The sequence below is a fragment of the Lissotriton vulgaris genome, chromosome 8 (genome assembly GCF_964263255.1).
Source record: "Lissotriton vulgaris chromosome 8, aLisVul1.2, whole genome shotgun sequence".
Lineage (NCBI taxonomy): Eukaryota > Metazoa > Chordata > Amphibia > Caudata > Salamandridae > Lissotriton > Lissotriton vulgaris.
Genome location: NC_141696.1, coordinates 189,455,926 through 189,470,753, shown reverse-complemented (window position 1 = coordinate 189,470,753; position 14,828 = coordinate 189,455,926). Strand labels below are relative to the sequence as shown.

General features: G+C 44.7%; 1 protein-coding gene across 1 annotated transcript in view; it reads left to right on the top strand.

Annotated features, from left to right (window-relative positions):
• The window catches only part of LOC147696851 (disks large homolog 2-like), a 734,055-nt gene that overhangs the window by 692,567 nt on the left and 26,660 nt on the right, over window positions 1–14,828 (top strand). The window lies entirely within an intron of this gene.

Below are 14,828 nucleotides of genomic sequence, written 5' to 3'. Positions count from 1 at the left end.
GATGTTACTGAGCGTGTCATGAGTGATGTAATATGTGACATCATCAGCAGTGCACTGCGGGGGTGCGAGTTATAGTTAGGTCTACTAACTATAACTGCCGAATTTCTATGATTTTGTACAAGTGAATTTTCCAACTAACTATAACGTCCTGAAACCTATGTTTTTTTCTGTGAATTTCTAAGGTTTTTTAAATGCTGATTTCTAACTATAACGTCCCTAAACCTATGGTGTTTTCAGTGAATTTCAAAGGTTTTTTAAATGAAAAATTCTAACTATAACGTCGCTGAAACTTATGTTTTTTTCAGTGAATTTCTAAGGTTATTTAAATGCTAATTTCTAACCACGCCTACAAAGGTAGGACATGTGAAGAAAGAGGAAGAAAAGCATGGAAGGAAGCAAAACACATGCAGAAAGAGGCAAACGAAGTCCAAAAAGATGAAGAAAAGTGCAGGAAGAAAATGAGATGTGCAGAAAGAACCAACAGAGGAGCAGAAAGTCCTCCTGTGCCCCCAACGTTTTGCTGATGGGTACTGGTGGTAACTAACTCTGACTAACCAGGCCTAGAGCCAGTGCTATGCTAAAAGACACTTAGAATACAGTGAAAACACATACATACACTAGGGAACACTATGCGTTGGGTACCCCTGTGATTGGCATGACCTCCACTGTTTTTGCCATGAGTTAATGCCTGGGTCATTGCATAAATACATGAGTAGTGACTGGATGATTAGAATGCTACAAGGAGAGTGCATGGTGATTTTATAAGTGCTTGGGTTTTGGCACAGTGATTGGATAAGCACATAGGATTGGCTGGGCGTTCGGAGGACTGCATAGATAGTATCAGGGAGATTACTGGACTACATAGGTAGTCCTCAAGTGATTGCAGCAGTGCAAGTGTTAGTGACTGGGTCATGAGTACATGGGTACTGAGTGAGGGAAGATATCTTTATTGTTCAATTAATTAAAATTGTTACAATATTCTATCAATAAAACAAAAGCTTGGTTAAGAATTCACACAATTATTTAAGAATAAAGTAATCGTTTAAAAAAGATTTAAAATAATAAAAATGACTGTTATGATTATTTTCTTAACTGACAGTAAAATATTATACATAGAATTTAAGAAAAGTTTTTTTGTCATAGTCTCTCTTTCTCAATGGTCGACTAAGTCCTGTTATAGTTCAGTATACAGTTTCAATTTGGCTTGGATGGCATCAGTGAATTTCCCTAGTCGGGCCACAATTTGAGGTGTTTTAGTAGAGAAGCACAGGTCGGACACTTCACTGCAACTTTGTAGGCCAAGCAACCTACAAATAGGGAGAATCAAGCGCTGCCTCTCACTGAGTCATTTTGGGCAACAGCACAACAAATGGAGCCAGGATTCACGATGGTAATTACAGAGTCAAGAAGCCACTGAGTTATCCTGCTGGGCCCAGGTTGAATTAAAATCCGTAATAGGCAAAGTGAGCAACTCATGTAAGAGATTCTTCCCCGGGCCAGGACTGTCAAAGCTTGCTCCAGGTAGGGTTGCGGTGTTCCCATGGTATATGAGGAGTCCAGCGAGGAGAGATTCGATTGGTGATGCAGGCTTTCCAAGTCCCTTTCAAAGGATATTTTCTTGGCTTGTGTATTCACTGTTTTTCTCTAAGCTGTTAGCGGGATGTCAGGGTTGTGCAGATTTTGGATGTTGATGTCCAATAATCTAATGCCTGCTGCCAAATGCACCTGCCATGGGGAGCCCTCCTCTTCAAAGAGCGTTTTAATTAGCCTATTTAATGACAATTCTGGTGCTCGCGTGTTCCTGATATAATATTTTATTAAATCACCTGAACAAGTAATGTCTGGACTAGTGAGACACAACTCCAGCCTTACTCTAGCTCTCCTGGCCTGTCCGGGGAGAGCTAGGACCTTTTTGTAAGCCAAAATTTGATGGTTCGCGAGAAACTTATTGAAGGCACCGGGGCAAACTAAGTGGCCATAGTTAAGAGAGGGCACTAGCCTAGCCTTAAGAACTTTCAAAATATGTTCAGCAGTTGGACTATGAAGTCGCTGATTAAGGTTTTTTAAAGAGAAAATGATGCCAGCCGCTTTCCTTCTCAGATGTTTCAGATGGGCTGTGGGTTTTGCCCCTTCCGATAGCCAAAAGCCCAAATAATTGTAGCTCATACTTGTTTTAATTTGCAGGGCCCCAAGTTGCCAATGTGTGGTCTTCTTACGCGGGTACATCCCAAATATAAGTACCCTGGTCTTTTCTTGGTTCACCAGGAGTTTGTTCTGTTGGTTATATCCATGCAAAGCTTTTAGAGCCTTCTGTAAGCCAGTTCTCGTGGGGTCCATAATCACAATGTCATCCGCGTACTGGAGTATTTGAAGACGCGTTTTTACCTGTCTGGGGGTTAATAAACGTGCCCCCTCCAGTGCTTTCCCCAGATCAGCTGTATACAGATTGAAAAGTATAGGGGCAAGTACGCACCCTGTTTTAAGCCGTTATTGGTTGGTACCTTAGCAGTGACTAATGTTTGGCTGATTTTAATGCGACCCAGGTCCCCTGATATAGGGATATTATGGCTTTTAGCAGCTGTTGGGGGATTCCCCAAATGTGTAGTTTTTCCCACAGCTTACCGCGATCAACACTATCAAAAGCTGCACTGTAATCAACAAAACAGCAAAATAGTGGTAACTGAGATATCTGGGTAGCACGATTGGACAGATGGCCCAGTACTAAGATGTCATCTGTGGTAGAGCTTTGGGCCCTGAATCCTGTTTGAAATAGGGGAAGAATGTTATTATCCGTTATCCAGGCTTCCAGTTCTTTCAGACGTATTCTGGCGTATGCTTTGGCTTCAACGTCCAATAAAGTAATGAGCCGGTAGTTTTCGGGTTTTCTGCTGTCCCCTTTTTTGTAAATTGGGGAAAGTATTGAACCTTTTTATGATATTGGAACAGTAGAGGTGGCAAAGGTGTGCTTAAAGAGTGTTGTCAGCTGCTCTGCCCAGAATCCCTGCGAGGCTGTAAACACAGATGCCGGACCTCCATTGGGTCAAGGAGCTCCATCTGACCTCATGTTTTTAATCAGGGTGATTACCTCGGCCACGGTGATGTTAGAAGTTTTATTGACTTTATCTTTTGTTGGAGATTGTAGATGGGAATAAGTTTGGGTAATGTCCTGTTGGGTTGAATACAGCTGAGTTGCATGTTTAACCTACTCCATTTTCTTTTATCTGGCTGGTGTTGGAGAGTTGCTTTATATATCTCCAAAGTTGTATGTGGCCCCTTTCTTTGAGGAAGGTAAAAATTTTCACCCATTCTGACTCGGTTTTTTGGGAGCGTATTTCCCATACTTTCTTCCTGTGCGCTGCGCGGAGAGCTGTTATTTCCTGAGGTTTGATGTTTTTGGTGCCTTTCCTTCTTGCCTTCAAGGCTCTTGGAAGACTACGATTTGTGTGGATTAGGTCTCGTGATTTGATGGTTATCGGGGGTCCTTGGAGAGGGTATTCTGCACTTGGGTACCTCTAATTTGTACCCCTAGGGATAGTTTCAGTTCTACTAGGAGTGCTTCCCAGTAGGCCTGGGGCAAGACTAGACTTGTTACTGTGGGATGTGATTCTTTGTAAGTTACCCATTCCAGGATTTTAGGGCCAAGATTGTTTGTCCATTTTATTCTCCTCAGAATTTCATAGCGTTCTTCCTCTGTTGAAACCCCTAGTACTTTCAATTGTGTACAAGGGTACTAAGTGGATAATTAGAGTACTGCAAGGAGAGTGTGTGGTGAACTTATAAGTGCTTGGCTATTGGAGGAGTGTTTGGATTAGTACATGGTAGTGACTGGGTGACTGGAGGAGTGCACAGGGAGTGACAGTGTGATTGCGGGACCGCATGGGTATTACCTGGGGTAATGAAGGAGCAAATGAGAAGTGTGTATGTGGGTACAGGACGGTATGGGTAGGGCATATGGGATTGTAACAGTGATCAGTTAGTGCCTGCATCATTGCATGAGTACATAGCTACTAACTGAAAGATTAGAATACTGCAAGGAGAGTGCCTGAGTGAATTTATAAGTGCATGGGTATTGGCAGAGTGCTTGGATTAGTACATGGTAGTGGCTGGGTGACTGTAGGACTGCATGGGGAGTGACAGGGTGATTGCTGGACTGCAAGGGTACTACCAGGGGAATTGAGGGAGCGAATGAGAAGTGTGTAGGTGGTTAGAGGACTGCATGGGTAGTAGACAGGGATTGTACATGTCTACATGGTAGTGACTGGATGATTAGAGTACTGCGAGCAGAGTGCATGGTGAATTTATAAGTGCTTGGGTGTTGGCGTAGTGATTGAATAAGAACATAGGACTGGCTGGGTGATTGGAGGATTGTATAGGTAGGACCAGGGAGATTACTGGACTGCATAGGTAGTCCTCAATGGATTGCAGTAGTACATGTGTAAGTGACTGGATCATTGCAGGAGTACATGGGTAGTGACTGGATGATTAGAATGCTGCAAGGACAGTGTATGGTGATTTTATAACTGCTTGGGTTTTGGCAGAGTGATTGGATAACTTCATAGTGCTGGCTGGGTGATTAGAGGAGTGCATGGGTACTGACAGAGGGATTTCTGGAGTGCATGGGTACAACCTGGTTAATTCGAGGAGTGAATCAGTAGTGTGTAGGTGGTTAGAGGTCTGCATGGGAAGTGCTTAGGGGATTGTAGCAGTGCATGTGTTAGTGCCTGGGCCATTCCATGAGTACATGGCTACTGACTGGAAGATTAGAGTACTGCAATGAGAGTGCATGGTGAATTTATAAGCGCTTGGGTTTTGGTGGAGTGATTGGATAAGTACATGGTGCTGGCTGGGTGACTGAAGGAGTGCATGGGTACTGACAGGGGGATGGCTGGGCTACATGGGTTGTGCTCAGTGTATTGTAGCAGTGCATGTGTTAGTGCATAGGTCATTGCATGAGTACTGACTGGATGATTAGAGTACTGCAAGGAAGGTGCATGGTGAATTTATAAGTGCTTGGGTTTAGGTGCAGTGCTTGGATAAGTACACACAAGTCACATCAGTCCCGCCCCCTCCCTTCACCACTCTGCAAATGCACCCCCATGCACCCCTCTAGCCAGAGGTTGGATGTCTTGTGAATCAAGGGGGATTCCCTTCAGGAGCAGAGACACAAGAGGAGTCGGGCAGCCAGTTCCTTATCTGTTTTGGTATAGGTTATCCGGGCGACCGGGTGGAACCAGTGGTGTGCAAACTGAGCCTTCACCACCAAAAAGTACAGTTGCGGATCTGGAAACGCAAGCCCCTCCGCTCTCTTTACTTTTCAATGCAGCAGCTTCCAGTTTGAGGTAGTGGTGCATTGTAATGAGCAAGGAGTCAAAAGTGTGTGGAAGCTGACATCCCCATTCTCTCACAATACAAATTCTAGTGATAATGATGGAAAAAAAGTAAAGCTGGCATATTGCAACAAGACATTTTCAAATTGGTAGCAAGCATAATATTTGAAACATCAACTTCCACTCTAACCGCAAACCTTTTGGAGAGCCAAAGACAAGTTTCTTAACAATAACCTTGATTGTGGGACAGACGGCAAACACCCATGTAGCTACAAGCTCTGGTGTATAGTTCCCTTGAATCCTGAGAATCCCTGGGGCCAACTTGCCCACCAGGTACCTCCAGTAAGTGCCACAGAGCTGCATTGCAGAGAGGTGCATTGTAGGGGGGCAGGATCCATTCCACAAGGAGGGGGTCTGTCGAAGAGTCAGGTTTTGAGGTTTCTTGCGAATATGGGGAACAATGTTGTCTGTCTGAGGAGGAGCGGCAGGGCATTCCAGGATTTGGCCATGAGGAAGGAGCAGCCTCCCGATCTGGTCTTTCTGGTGCTGTGGACCATAGCGCAGGAGAGCTGGGCTGATCATAGGGTCCTTTAGGGTGTGTGGAATTTGAGTCAGCTGTTCAGGTATGCTGGTCCAGTGCCATGGAGGGCCTTGTGTGCGTGGGTGAGTATCTTGAAGGTGATTTCCGCCTCGATCGGGAGCCAGAGGTGTGTGCGCAGGTGCTGGGAGGTGTGGCAGTGTTTTGGCAGGTTGAGGACCAGTCTTTCAATGGCGTTTTGGATGTTCTGTAGCTTGCGGGTGAGGTTTTTATTTATTCCGGCTTAAAGTCCGCTGCCGTAGTCAAGTCTGGTGAACAGGGCGTGAGTGACGGTCTTTCTGTGTTTGAGGGTGATCCATTTGAATGTCTTACGTAGGAGGCGGAGGGTGTGGAAGCTGGAAGACATGACAGAGTTGATCTGGCGGTCCATTTTGAGCTCGGAGTCCAGGATGATTCCCAGGTTGCATGCGTGGTCCGTGGGGGTTGGCAGGTTTCTGAGGGTGGGGGGCCACCAGGTGTCACTCCAGGCATCGGGGTTTGGGCCCATGATGAGTACTTCTGTTTTGTTGGTGTTTAGTTGTAGGCAGCTGTTTTACATCCATTTGGCGACGGCTTCCATGCCTTCTCGAAAGTTGTCCCTGGCTGTGTTGGGTTCGTTGGATAGGGAGAGGATGAGTTGGGTGTCGTCTGGGTACGACACAATGTTGAGTCCGTAGGTTCTGACAATGGGTGCAAGTGGAGCCATGTAGACGTTGAAGAGCGTCGGACTGAGGGGGAAGCCCTGTGGGACTCTGCAGATGGTAGGTTTAGGGTCCGAGAGGAAAGAGGGGGGTCTGACCCGCTGCATTCTGCCGGAGAGGGAGGAGCGGATCAATTTGAGGGCCTTGTCCTGGATGCCCTGCATTGAGGAGTCTGTGTATTAGGGTGCGGTGAGACACTGTGTTGAATGCTGCTGAGAGATCAAGGAGGATGAGGGCTACTGTTTTTCCTTTGCCCAGTTGGGTGCAGATGTCATCTGTTGCGGTGAGGGGGGCGGTTTCCGTACTGTGGTTTTTTCTGAAGCCAGATTGGGAGGAGTAGACGACGTGTGCTCCTCGATGAATGTGGCGAGTTGGCTGTTGATGGCTTTCTCTATGAATTTCGCTTGGAACGGGAGCAGGAAGAAATAAGTACAAATTCTGTTCTTTTCCCCTATACATAATGTTCTTGCAGGAGCAGCAGTCTGCACTGAACATAATAAGGATATCAGTTTATGTCAGTGAGTGCATAATATTTCCATCTGAATCAACACATAGGGGTTTATTTAATATTTGGCAGACTGGGTAGGAAAATGCCGGCGGTTCACTCGCAGAGCCTCAGATACCTCTGCCAATGGAAATCCTTTTCCTGGGAGTCCATACATTACAGGGACAAAATGTCATTGCGACCGTTGCCCATTCCTGTTGAGAGAGGGGTAACCACCAACCATCTTAGCATCCAAGTTGTTTGCTAACCTCCATAGGTTTCTTACTTCCTTAGAGTTGGATAACTCATGCATTTCTATAATTCTACTTTCAGTGTGGTGTCCCTTGGCTTCCAATACTGCTCTTTCAAATTATTTCTGTAAGGTAATAATTTCAAATTGTACTTGTGACAATCTTATCAGTTGTTAATTTAAATTTTTGCAAATCAAGAATAAACCATTATGTGTGGAGTTTAGGAAATAACTTTTAATATCCTAATGAAATTTGAAACTATAGGTAAGATAATCCAGTTTCCCCAGAATTCATATTTCTGAGTGTTGTAATTTGTTTGTTTCTTCTAATAAATTATCTGTCTACTTGGTTGCAAAAACTTGAGCTAGTGATAGTCCTGGCAGCCAGATTGCAAATCAAGAACTCTATTAAAAATGCAAATGTGTAAGTTTAAGAAAGTTCATCCTACAAAATGGTGGGCACATCCATACAACATTTTGTTTTTTTAATTATTTGGAGAGGTTACACAATTCATAAATGCATACATTAAAATACAGATGAAAACTCAAAGAAAGAAAAAAAGGTATGAGTTACGTCTCAGGTAGGGCCATTAATTCCCTTGTAATTGATCACATTGGGAATGCTATATAACATTATACAAGCAGATATCATTGCCACACCGAGGAGAACAGCTATGAACCATTAGTCACAAGCAAATATTCATCCACAAATGCAAAGAAATCTTACATGTCCCCTTCTCTCTTTACTTTTCTCTTTTTAAAAAACAAAATGTATTGAAAATATAAGCACAGAACAAACATAACAAAGACATAAATGATATCTGACTTCAAAATATACAATTCAAAAAATATCAATATACTGCACAAAAAAACTAAAATGGTAAATCATACTGAATCAACTGAAATACTACAACAAAGCACAAAAATTATACATCACATGCAGCATGTACCACAATATAGCCAGATTAAGAATAGAGGGTAGGTGAGTTCAAGTGTTTGAAGTGTAGGTTACACCGGACTGTGACACAATACGATACATCAGGTGTCCGTGGTGCATCGATCCTGTGTGTGGAAACATGGGTGGGGGGAATACAGGACCAGGTGAGTGACATAGGCAGCCATTGTGTTGATCATTCAATGGCTTGGGATGCCGTCAAAGCAGTACCAGCCTAGGAAGCAAGTAATGTTTGCTGCAAATGCATGTGATAAACACACCAGATTTCTCGGGGTCTGGAGGTTGGGGGCTGAAGCACAGCGTATATTTCAGATTGGACGCTACAATATGCCAGGCTACGAAGCCAGGCAGATTTGGTCAGTCGAGCCCTTGCCCCCCATAAAGCAGCTATCTCCCGTTTGGCCAAATGTAACGCCATTGCTGCAAAGCGCCTATGGCAACATTTAATACGGTTAACCAGTCCTAACAGACCCAGTTCAGTGGAAGGTGCAAGAGGAGTATCTATAATTTGCACCAGCGTTGCAAAGACTTCCTGCCAGTAAGCCAAAATTGGAGGCCAAGCACAGGACATGTGCGCAAAATCGGCATCTAAAACATTACCCTTATGGCAATTTGTGGGTTGAGTAGGGTCAAACTTTGCCCATTGGCTAGGTGTTACATAAATTCTGTGGACGAACTTAAAGTGAAGCAATTTATACCTAGGGTTAGGAGATATTCTATGTGTCTGTTCGAGACAAAATGGCCACTCCTTGTCAGTTAGCGAATGTCCAAGATTGCTCTCCCACCTCTGTCCAGCCCTCTCATCCCATCCCATCCCACCGGAAGCTTCATACAGTTTTGTGACCAAATGTGATCCAGTGTCGTCAGCAATGAGTAGGGTAAGCGGGGGAAAGTCTTTGTACGGGGCGGGGAGGGCGGAGAAAGTGGCCCGAAGGTTCCCCTGAAGCCGGGCCACGTTTAGGGAATCTATGCCAGTCAGTCCAGGGAGTTGTGTCAAGTCAGATCATTTTCGAGCCCGGCCATTCGGGAATAGGGATCCAAAAGTGTCCACCCCTAGTTTAGAGAGAGTGGCCAAGACCCCCCTGTCAGTGGTGAGAGGTAAGAACACATTGTGAGCCAGTGGGAGGTTGGGAGAGTGAAGAGGGCCCAATCCAAATAACAGGTTGAGTTTGTGCCAAGCCCAGCATGTGGTAGCCAGAGGTTGGATGTCTTGTGAATCAAGGGGGATTCCCTTCAGGAGCAGAGACACAAGAGGAGTCGGGCAGCCAGTTCCTTATCTGTTTTGGTATAGGTTATCCGGGCGACCGGGTGGAACCAGTGGTGTGCAAACTGAGCCTTCACCACCAAAAAGTACAGTTGCGGATCTGGAAACGCAAGCCCCTCCGCTCTCTTTACTTTTCAATGCAGCAGCTTCCAGTTTGAGGTAGTGGTGCATTGTAATGAGCAAGGAGTCAAAAGTGTGTGGAAGCTGACATCCCCATTCTCTCACAATACAAATTCTAGTGATAATGATGGAAAAAAAGTAAAGCTGGCATATTGCAACAAGACATTCTCAAATTGGTAGCAAGCATAATATTTGAAACATCAACTTCCACTCTAACCGCAAACCTTTTGGAGAGCCAAAGACAAGTTTCTTCCCAATAACCTTGATTGTGGGACAGACGGCAAACACCCATGTAGCTACAAGCTCTAGTGTATAGTTTAGCATAGCTTTGCAATTGCTTTATATTGCTGCAGCTTCAGCCTAGCCAAGAAAAATAGTGTTGCAGGTGTAATAAACACAGAGGTCATCATTAGAGGGCCCACCATTAGTCCAAGCAGGTCAGACCATTTTATAACCAGTATCTCCAGATCATTTTCTCTCAACTCATTGAATCACCTGTTTAGTCTCTGAATACCAATTTGATCTACTCTCTTGAACATGACTATACTATTTGATTGCCTCACTAGAAAATAACGTACCTGAAGATTCTTAGGGAAGCATTTAGCTGGAAGTGCAAGCTCCCCTTGTAGATCAGAAAAAGAGTGAATTGTATCAGCTGAGAAAAAGTGTCTGATAGTTTTAAGACGAAGATGATTCCGTGCCCAACAAGCAGAATCATGAAAAATGAGCAGTACCAAATTATTTTTATAGGCTTGTATGTAAGGGTAGATTAGTCTGAATTTATATTTTTTGCCCAAATCCCTCCATATAGACCAAACATCCTGCCCCACCTTAAATCGTTTTGGCTTCAAAGAGTTGGGGTCGAATCTGGAGATACAGTCACATTCCTCTGTTGAATGCAGATTTAATAAATGTAAAGTCTTTTGGGATCACACTCCTGTTGATACCAGGCAACAAGTCTGTTCCCCAGAGGTAGCCCAATAGTAATGTTGGAAATACGGTATGGCCAATCCTGTACATTTTTGAGTCATTTAATAGCTTGTCTTGCTCTCTAGTAGCACTACAAAAAGCTCCCAAAGGTAGAGTTTAATCATTTAGGAAAGAGCGAGGGACTCCGAGAGGGATATCACAAAGTAGATAAAGAACCTTCAGTAGCACCTACATTTTAGCAGTGCAACATCTACTGATAATAAAAATAGGAAGCTGATGGCACAGCTTCAGCATCATATTAGTTTCATCAAGAGACACCTCATAATTAAGCTTAAGGACTTTTTGCATATTACTTGTGACAACAAAGCCTAAATAAGTTACAGCGGGAGTCAATCTTGGATTTGGTACACTTATAGAATAATTCACAATAATTTACATTTTATTCTGATTCAGTTTATATCCAGAAGCCTTGACAGAATGTGTTGCTTCTTGTTCATAATCGAAACATTGGGAATGGCGTAGGATAAATATATAGCAACATCGTCGCCATAAGCCGTTATGTGCATCCTGATCCCATTCACGCTGACAGGTGAAAGATTCTGTTTATTTATGATCCTGACTATGTTAGGTTCCCGATAAATTAAATTAAAGAAATGGAGAGAGTGGGCAACCCTGCTGGGTACCCCATTGAATCTCAAATGGTTCTGAAATTTTGCCAATGATAATTATTCCAGCTCTTGGTTTCTGATACAGTGACCAAACACGCTGCATGTATTTATTCCCACATACCCTCTTGGTCATAAACCCCCAGAGATAAGGCCAGGATACCCTGTCAAAGTCCTTCTCAGCATCGAGGTAGATTGTTAGACATATCAAAAACTGTGATAGCGGTGTTAGTGTATAGAGTTGTAACTCTGCCCAAAACAAAACAGTGCTGATGCTGACTGACTAAAGTATCTATCACCGCTGCTATCCTAATGACTAAACATTTAGGGCCTCATTTATGAGAAGTGGTGCATCGCTGCATGAAAGCAGCGATGCGTCACTCTTGATTGTGCCCTCCTTGCGACACCAATGATGTGTCATATTTACAGTATGACACATCATGTCGCAAGGAGTTACAGATACTTTGCTGGAGGTTGTCACAAAAGTGATGCAACTCCAGCAAAGGGTCATTACACACGGGCAAGTCACATGTGAAATGTGCATGAGTTAGTCTTACGCCTGCCATTAGGCAGGAGTAAGATATTGACGCATTTGCGTCCTAGAAGTGGCGCAAGCAAATCTTAGATTTCACTGCATCACTTCTACGGCCGTTTCTTGTGTCAGAACGCCCCTGCATACATTATACCTTGCATAGGTATAATGTGGCGCAGGGGTTTACAAAGTGACACATGTACCTAGATGCGTCACTTTGTAAATATGGTGCAACAAGGCACATTTTTTATGCCGCTAGTGCATCAGAAAAAAAGTGACGTACCGGCGGCGCAAAAGTGACGCAAGGGCTCCTAAATAAGCCCCTCAGAGTAGATATTGGCTTCAGTGTTAATCACAGAACTCAGCCGGCATGATCATTGCTCAAATGGAGGTTTCACCATTTTTTCAGGAAGATAACGATATTCCCTGACTCCCATGACTCCAGAATATCTTGGCCCTGATTAATACTCTGAGTAATTAATAACAAAAGATGAGCTTGTACATCAACAAAAAGTTCATAAAACTCTGTCCGTATCCCATAGTGACCAGCTGCCTTACTGGGAGGGGGGGGGGGGGGGGAGGGTGTGGCGAGAAGACCAGCTCTATTTAAGGACGTAACAATAGGTTTGTGACTGATGGGGGCGCCTTGAGACCCAAGCGGTTGATATGTCGCACTCAACAAATACTGATTAATCAAATATCAGCTTGGGACCAACACCAATCTCCTTATCATAAATCAGCTCCCTTAGAGAGAGGATATAGTCTATTTGAGTATCATCATAATAATAATAATAATAATAATATTAACTGAGTTTATAAAGCGTCTGATTACACTAGGCTAGTGTGTCCCCACGCTCCACTACGGCTAAACCAGAGCACTACAGCAGAAGTAATTCATCCCACCCCCGCTACCTAGCCCAGGCCTATTCTTTGGGAAAGAGGTAAGTTTTCAGCACTTTGCGGAACGCCAGCTCTGACGTCTCCAGTCTGAGTCTAGGAGGCAGTTTGTTCCAATGTTGGGCTGCCGGAACATGAAAGGAGCGCCCTCCCATCCTCGCTTTACTGAACTTTGGGACCTTAACCTGCCCTGTCCCGCAAGATCTCAGTTGCCAGGTTGGGTTGTATAGGGTAAGTAGGTTGTGGAGATAGATGGGCCCTTTCCCCTGTGTAATACGGTGACTGACACACAAGGCTTTGAACAACACCCGTTCCCTAATCGGGAGCCAGTGTAGCGATTCCAACGCCCTCTTCGAGGAGGATCTCTTGGGCAGCATTAGAACCGAGCGTGCCGCCGCAATCTGTATACACTGCAGCTTTTAAATGCACTTAGCATTTGCTCCCAGATAAAGGACATTCCCATAGTCCAGCCTCGATCTTATTAAGGCATGGACCATGGTGTTCCTTGCTGTCGTTGGCAGCAGGTCCAGTGTCTTCCTGAGACCCCTCAGAATACCAAAGCACGTGCCTGCCACCCTTCTTGTGTGTTGCTCAATCGAGATCTTAGTATCGAACCATACCCCCAAATTCCTAACTTGCTCGCTAGGTGAGGGTAGCAGGCCCAACGCTTGAGGCCACCACGCCGATGTCCACAGCGAAGGAGTCTTCCCAACAATCAGCACCTCAGTTTTGTTTCCATTCAGTTTGAGGCAATTATTCGCCAACCAAACCGCCAATTCCTGCATACAAGTACCGAAATTGCTGGCTGCCTCCTTCTCCGGTTGTGTCAAAGCCACTACCAGCTAAGTATCGTCTGTGTAGGACACGACTTTCACCCCAAATTTATCCATGATCTTCGCCACAGGAGCTACATAAAGGTTAAAAAGAGTTGGGCTGAGACTGGACCCTTGTGGCACCCCCTGTTTCAGGCTGATGTCATTGGACCGATAAGGTCCCTGTGCCACTTGAAAACTGCGATCTTGCAGAAAGGACTCCAGCCATTCCCACGCTTTACCCGCCACTCCTCCCCTTTTTAGACACTGTAGAAGCGTGTGATGATCTACAGTGTCAAATGCGGCACTTAAATCCAGCAGAATCAGCGCCGCCCTCTGCCACTCGTCTACAAATTTCCGTAAGGTCTCCGTAGACAGGAGCAGCGCTGACTCTGTCATATGAAGTGCAGGGAAACCCCACTGAGTGGGATGGAGCAGCTTATGAGCATCAATGTGTTCGGTCAACTGAATGTTAACAACCTTCCCTGCGATATTGGCGTAGTAGGGTAACAGCGAGATGGGGGCAGGTTGTCTAAGTGCTCCATGCTAACGTTAGACTTTTTTTTCAAGGGAAGCACCACTGCCTCCTTCCAAGGTTTCGGCACCTTTCCTGAGCTAAATGATAGCTCTAACAAATGTCTGATGTAGGGCTCTAATATCTCCCCACTACCTTTTGATACTTTAGGAGATACAGGATCTTTAGGGGACCCAGATTTGATGCTAGCAACTATTATGCCTAATGTATCCCGAGAAGGGACATTGAAGGTCGTTAGACAGTCCGTCCCCTTTAGGTTGATAGGAGCCTCTTCTACCATGCAGCCTTCTCTGGCCGCCTCCGGGAAGGAGGAGTAGATCCTCTTCACCTTATCCGAAAAAAACTCTGCCACCCGGTTACAGGATTCCTCTGACCCTGTCACCGGTGCTGCAGTGCTGGACAGGTCAGATATTTCTTTAAAGACGGAGAACAGTTCCTTTTCCGAGTTCTCTGCTCCCTCTATAGTAGGATGCCCGCGTCTTTCTAATTAGGAGATGGTATCCTTTAAGACTGTTTTTATATTCAATCCTGTCTTCCGCTGAGAAACGTCTCCTTCAGCGTCTCTTAAGGCGCATGCATGCCGCCTTCTCCTTCAGAAGGTGACGTAAATAATTAATTTACTCTCTTAATTTCTATGCAGGTAAGTACTTAATCAATAATAACTCAATCGGAATGAAAAAAGACAGAGTCCGTGGTGTTAGAGTTTCTAAGGGTTTTATTCCTCATAAAGGAATGGTCGTGACCAGGATATCATGTTCTGACCACCACAGGGGTGTCAG